This window comes from Eretmochelys imbricata, chromosome 6 (assembly GCF_965152235.1).
Source record: "Eretmochelys imbricata isolate rEreImb1 chromosome 6, rEreImb1.hap1, whole genome shotgun sequence".
Lineage (NCBI taxonomy): Eukaryota > Metazoa > Chordata > Testudines > Cheloniidae > Eretmochelys > Eretmochelys imbricata.
This window is the reverse complement of record NC_135577.1, coordinates 108,945,071-108,952,377: the sequence shown is the minus strand read 5'-3', so window position 1 is coordinate 108,952,377 and position 7,307 is coordinate 108,945,071.

Below are 7,307 nucleotides of genomic sequence, written 5' to 3'. Positions count from 1 at the left end.
GGAGGATAAAAGAGACATCCCTATTCACATAAAGGAGTGCTTCAAATTCCCACCCCCTTGCCTGGCCCAGCAAGGGAATGAAAAGCAGATGCCAGCTCTGCAGGGGTGTCATTTCAGATTTTTTTTGGGGGGGGGCGACTTTAACTGTGATTCCAGGGGCTACTTAAACACCTGAAAAGTCTAGGTTTTTTGGCGGATAATAACTTAGAAATGAGTTTTGGAGCCTTAATAAAAGAACTAAAAACTTCAATTGGTAAATAAAATTCATGCAGAATGTTTGCTCAATATCATTGTCCTTACAATATCACACCAATCACCCTCAAACACTCACATACTTTTTTATTTTCATTTCTATTACCTTCTGGAAAATTATAAGCAAGCAAATATATGTACTTTTAATTTGTATATCTCATTTCTCATTAAAAAGTTATGAAGTCTAAAGTAGTTGGGTTTCCCCTCAAACATTCTTCTAAAATGTGGAATAACTAACAAATTAGAGAACAAATTCATTTTGCACTAGCTTAAAAAAGGCAAGATAAAAAGCTTTTAAAGTGATAACTGGAAAGAAAATATTAGAATAGATTGACCAACATGGATTTCCTATCAGATCTAAGACACCTGAAAGTGTATTTCCAGTAGAAAAATGTTTTTTTTTCCCAATGGCAATGTGTTTTCTTTTCCTATTAAGTTACTTCAGTAATAAGAAATAAAGTCTTAAATATTGTAATCTGTTTATACAATGCATTTGATATTTCTCCAGCACAAATGAAAACACACTTCAGTTCAAGATACTTAAGATGTAAAGCTTCAAAACATAAACACAGATTTAAAAATGGAACTTGCATTTGCAAATGACTGATCTAAAAGCCTGTTTTAGCTTCTGGAAACTGTTCAGTGATATAATGTAAAATAGAAATCCTGAGTATGTATCTACAGTGACCCAACTGGATGATTTTTAACCGTTTTTTTAATGAAAACATGACACTATGTGTCTTAAATATTAGTAAGACAATTTGCCCTCTAAACAATGTCATTTTAAGGGCATACTCATACATTAAGGAAGTTAGTAAAGAGTTTTGTTCCAGAGCTGTAACAAACTTGTAGGATTAACATGAAAGCAGGAGGATGGTCTGAATACATCATGAAGCGCCATGACAGGTATGCTTGTTCTTTAATTCTTTGAGTGGAGTTTTGCTGGCAGGGAATTAACTAAATAGGGAGACAAAAGAAGGATGAGGGGACATTGAAGCATGGGGATAAAATGGAAGGTGAAAGGAAGAGAGGAGGAGTGAATGGGGAAGAGAAAAAAGCTTGATTTACACTACATCATAGTTATACCGACCTTAACCCTCCATGTACACAGCACTATGTCAGCAGGAGATGGAGTTATTAAGCCGACGGGAGATCTCTCTCCCATCAGCTTAGAGCCTGATCACCAAATGGCCTGCAGTGCAGCTGTGGGGATGTAAATCTGTAGTGTAGATTGGCCCAAAGATTAAAAACCTCATCAGCAAAGCTCAACAGATCCCACAGTGACTTCCTCTGCAGCATGGAGCAGGGATCATCTGGACACACTCCACCTAATCAATTCCCTGCCACACACTGGATGGGCCTCCGGGCATTGGTGGCATCTCGGTCTCTTCTTCCCTGCCTGCGGCTTGCAACAGTTTAGCCTCCTGAGGACTGGAAAGGGGACAAGGCATTTAGCTCTGATTTGGTCCAATAAAATTTGTTTGGAAAGATTCAGAATCAAGTTTTTTATAAAATAAGGCACAGCCAGCCAGGCAGACTGATTAACCCTGGTTCCCAGGCTAGCTACCAAGTCAGTGGGAGAACTGGAGCCAGAACCCAAGAGTCCTGACTGTGTGGCACACTCAATTTTAGAGCTGCAGCCTTAGGGAGAGGAGAGTATGTTTGGGATTAAGAGAGGAGAAGGAGAGTGAAGGACAGTGGCATGAGGAGCTGGAGAGAGAAAAGCCACCACAGGTGGATCAGGATGAGCCAGTGCAGCAGCAGTTCCGACACCAGAGAGAGGAGAGAGCGCTGGAGCAGCGCTGAGAAAAAGAACAGGAAGAAAACTCAAGGAGAATGCCCATGAGGGGGTGATCACAGATGCAGCCCTGTTGTGACATAGTCCCCTTAGTAGCCTGAGGTGAAAGGAATAGACACCAGTTAAATGTGAATTGGGGAAACTCTGTGACCAATACCAATGGAGCAGGAATCATGGGACCATTATCTCTCCCCTTTCCTCTCAGGGGAAAATGTTGGAGCCCTATTCCTGACTGGGCCAGGAGGAGGAAAACAAAGTATCTGAGTGAGTTACAGATGGGTTGCTACAAATATACTGAAAGTCCAAAGGAACCAATGGCAGAGGTCTGTGTCAGGTCCAGGGGCACAGACTGGCACACTGGCTGGATGGAGACGGTGGATGCCCTCAGCATGGTGATGAGGTCTACAGCAGCTGCTGAGGGGTTGTCATGAATTGCTAAGAGCCTGTCCATCCACCCAAGGGGCTGACCAGATGGCAGGGTGAGAGTTGGGCATGCAACCTTCCAGTGCTTGCCAATACAGACACAAGGACACACCCATGCTTCCATGGACACATGAGACCGCCTCACAAGGGCAGGGCAGTATTTCTGCTACTGGGCGTCTCCCACTGCGGGCTATGGATTCCCTCCTAAATGGGTGGTGGGCCGATGTCAATGCAGACGGGGCCAAACCCTTCAGCTTCAGCCTGTACTTCACAGATGATTGAATAAACAGCCCAGCCAGCAACAGAGTTGATTCTTCCTGAGCCATTGGGATAGAGCTTGAGAGGGGTGAAATTTAGGGGGCTGTGATTCCAGGGTAAGAAACTCAGTTCTCTGGAAATAACCTGGAATATAGGGCACAGCATTGGGGTCCTGCTTGGCTATGGCCTTTAGAGTTACAACAAGAACAGTAATGAAATCATAACTATAATAGTGTCAGACTGAGCTTAGTGGGGATTGGAGCTGGTTGGGAGCAGGGACTATGATTGTGAAGTCAGTTAGAATGCAGCAATTTCGTTGGGCAGCAGCTCTTCAGGGCAGTTGGGCTGATCAGTGGGCATCATAATACTGATGACCTCTGCTCTTCAGTCAGTGCTCCAGGACCATCCCCGGCACTCTCACAGGGTCAGCCCTAGACCAAATTGTGCCCCAGGCAAGGAGCATCTTTGATTTCCCCTCCTCCATTTGTTAAACTTTGAATACCGTCTTTTTTATTGCATTGGTAGCCCATTTTATGACTTTGATTCATGATTTGCATGCATGATTTATCCCTGTCACATAAGATGATAAATTTGCACACTAGGATCTGTAAAGCTGTATTTATTCATGCCATATAAAAGCAAATAAAAACATTTGTTTCCTCTAAGCTTTTAATTTTAAGAATAACTGAAATGTACTAACATCAAGAAATTGAACTGTGCACCAATATTGGGTGGCCCAACATTAAATAGTGTTACAATTGGTGATGGTCTTAGAATATTAACCCTAGTCCTTTAGTTCAAATCTTGCTTTTCTTGCCTTTGCCCTCATGAACCGAAGCACAGCGTCAGAGAGATCGAAAGACTGGCCAATGGCATTTTCAAATGATAAAATAGCAAGCAATGTCAGTCTCTCGTTGGCTATCACTGATCAAAGATATGTTTTAATGGGCCTGAGCTTCAAAAAGTTGTGCTCACCACACATGACTGTGACCGGCAACATGAGCAGAATCCTCAAAGCTAGCCACACATTAGGAAGAGTGTCCTTCAGCTCTGCATCATGAATGAACTGGAGAGCGTGGAGTGAAGAGTGTTTCCTGTGTTGCAAGATGTGACGGAGATTGTCCTGTGTTCCCTCTAAGCTGCGCAGTCGGGCGGCACTTGATTAGCAGAGCCACACATATCTGTCACCATGTGTTCAGGTGCCCCCTCCTACCCCGCCCTGCTGCTTTGCAGCCACATTGCTCCTGCAGCTGCTCCCCGGACCATCCTGCTGGCTGTGCAGAGCAGGGGAGGGTGCTAATGTCAGGGTGTCTCCCTCCCCCTGCTCCTGTACCCCATCTCCACAGAGCAGGGGAGAGGGGACAGAGCTCAGGACTCGGAGCAGGAGAGCTGCTGCAATCTGAGGTGTGAACAAGCCTTCTGGACAGTGTGCGCCTTAAAGAGACAGCACACGGTCTCTCAAAGACTTTCCCAGCAGCCAGTTTACACAATCTCTGTCTCCGTCTCTGACTCTCTCTCTCTCACACACACACACACACACACACACACACTCTGTCTCTCCCCCTCCCCCCTCTCTGCAGAGCGGGGGAGAGGGGACAGGGCTCAGGAGCAGGAGAGCTTTCAGTGAGTGCCTTAAAGAGACAGCACACGGCATCTCTCGGAAACTTACCCAGCAGCCAGCACACACACTGTCTCTGTGTCTCTCACCCACACACTGTCTCTAGGTCACCCCCCCCCACACACACATATTGTCTGTGTGTGTGTGTCTCTCTCTGTCTCTCTCACACACACTGTCTCACTCACACAAATACACACACACACACTCTCTGTGTGTCTCTCCCCATTACACACACTCTCTGTGTCACACACACAGTCTGTCAGTCACACACACAGTCTCTGTCTCACACACATATACGCACTGTCTCTGTGTCTCTCTCTCACACACACACGGTCTGTGTGGCTCTTTCTCTCACAGACACACACACACAGTTTTTCACACTTCCCTCCCAACACATACTTGCATTATTGTTGTTGTTACTTCTTGGTATTTCCTGCAATGCACATATATGCTCTGTAATTTTATTCTTTCAAAGTGTGTTATTTGTTTTTTGACTGGTCTATGCATTTCATAATTTTTATTTCTTTCTTATGCTTAAATTTAATTCTTTGAGTCGTGAGTTCTAAAATGCCTAACCTGTCCCGGCTGGAGTAATTATCCTTATAATAACTTTTTAAAAACATATATCTAATTATCTAGGTTTTTTTATTCTACTGGTGGGGCATATCCGCACATCACCTCGGTGCACATAACAAAATTCATTCCGCACATGGATGAAAAAAATGAGAGGGAACATTGATGTTGTCCAATTCGACACAGAGGTCTTTAGCATTGACATCTGAACATTCCCTATGTGTCAGCATCTGGTGAAGGTCCGTACAATTGTTCAAGTGTGTTTTCCTGTCCACCAGCAACTTAGTAAGGTAATACAAAAGGCCCCACTCTTTTTGTTTGTCCTAACCTTTCTTCGATGGACACTTGAGCAGTGTCAACAAGCGAGCAAAAAAACTCCAGATAGAGGTGTGGGGGTTGGCTCTGGGGTATCAGTTCAGGTTTCCATAGAGATGGAGCTGGTGGAGAAATTCAGAAAGAGATCCAGGTCCGGATTCAACTTCTTGCCTCAATTAAGAAGAGCTGGAGCCCAAGTGATGTGGTAAGAGACAGGTCTCTTGACAAATTAGCTGAGGAAACCTAGAGTGAATAACAAGGACTCGGTTCTGGGGGAAGCTGGAGTGTGAACAAACCAAAGTAGCTGAGTGGGCAGAATGATCAGCTGAAATGCAACACTGCCCTTGGGTAGGAGCAATTCTAAGAGGGTGCTACCATTGTTCAGGCAGTACTGGGATATACCATTGGGGTGGCACCAGCTTTCCATTGCTGACTCTCCTGTCACTGATGTCAGAATGAGGAAAGGACTGTCCCTACCCCAGAGGAGTTTAGCATTCTTGTTCTAACAATGTCATCTCTGCCCATAGGTCTAACAGTGCACAAGCAGCCATAGTCCATCCACAGAGAGAGAGAGAGAGAGAGAGAGAGGAAGGAATGAGCAAGAGAGATTTGGAGCCCATCAGCAAAGACCAACACATCCCATTGTGCTGTGAGTGGGGTTTGCTGTCACACAACAGAGAGAGAGGAGAATGTTCTGCTTTTCTCTCAGCGTTATTCAGTCTGGGAGGTCTCTGGGGCAGGGATGGCTGGGATTTGTGTGGTGTAAGCGCACAACATGCTCAAGGCACTATCCCCATGATTTACACTGACCCCCCTGCTCCATCCTGCTACCCTGCCGTCCGGGCCAGTGACACACAACAAACCTCCCCCCTAGGCCATGGAGAGAACAGGAAGCTCTACACTGCACACACATTACTTTTAATATCTGCAGCTCTGTATTAGGGCAAAGACTAGAAACAAATCTCATGCTTCAGGGCTTCAACTAGCACAAAAGGCCCCACGCAGCAGCTTGTTCAAGCCTCTGCTTGATCCAACATGGCTTTTCTCAGAGGGATGGAGGCCCCCCTGCAACCCAAGAGAAACAGGACTGACAGAAGAACGCTGCAGAGATTTGGCACAACATCAATCCGCCAGCCTCCAGCCTGGGAAGCATCTACTCTCCCCTGTGGTGTTGGCTCCTAAGAAACTGTCAGGCCTGCAGGGCTGACCTGGATTTGACAGTTGGAAATGAAAGCCTGCCACCTGATGGAAGCAATGGGTAATGAGCACTGATCTGGCACAATCCAGATATAAAAAGAAAAGGAGGACTTGTGGCACCTTAGAGACTAACAAATTTATTTGGGCATAAGCTTTTGTGAGCTACAGCTCACTTCACCAAGTCCTCCTTTTCTTTTTGCGGATACAGACTAACATGGCTGCTACTCTGAATCCAGAGATAGTATTACTATTTTCCCTGTATTGGGACACTTTTCTTGCTTTTTCTTTCATTTTGAGTTTTGTGTGAAAAATTGGATAGGTGCTAATAAGCTCGGGACTAGCAGCCTCTGGGGTTTATCATGGTTGTAAGGACAGCTCATACTCCGGAAATGTTTGCGCTAGGCTGACCAGATTGCAAGTGTCAAAAATCGGGACAGGAGGTGGGAGGTAATAGATGCCTATGTGAGAAAAAGAGGCAACAATTGGGACTGTCTCTATAAAATCAGGACATCTGGTCACCCTAGTTTGTGCTGTTGTTTGGCAAGGTATCCACAGCTCTATCAGCTCTTTCCATGGGCTCCCTGATGGTTCCATAACTCCTCTACCTCCGAGGCTTTCCGACTCTTCAACAGGTTCTTAGCGACAGCCACCTGTGCTATTAATTTAGATGGAATATATAGGCCCAAAGAGCCAAAGGTGTCAATGTGACCCTGAAAATGTCCAACATTAAAGAGTGTTGGACAAGGTTTGGTATACAGAAACTTCAACCTGCTTAATATGCTAACCTGATACAGGCTCACCAATGATCTGAACAGAAGATAATCAGGTTCTTGTCCTGAAATCAGGCTACAGAATTCAACACAGAGAGTTCAA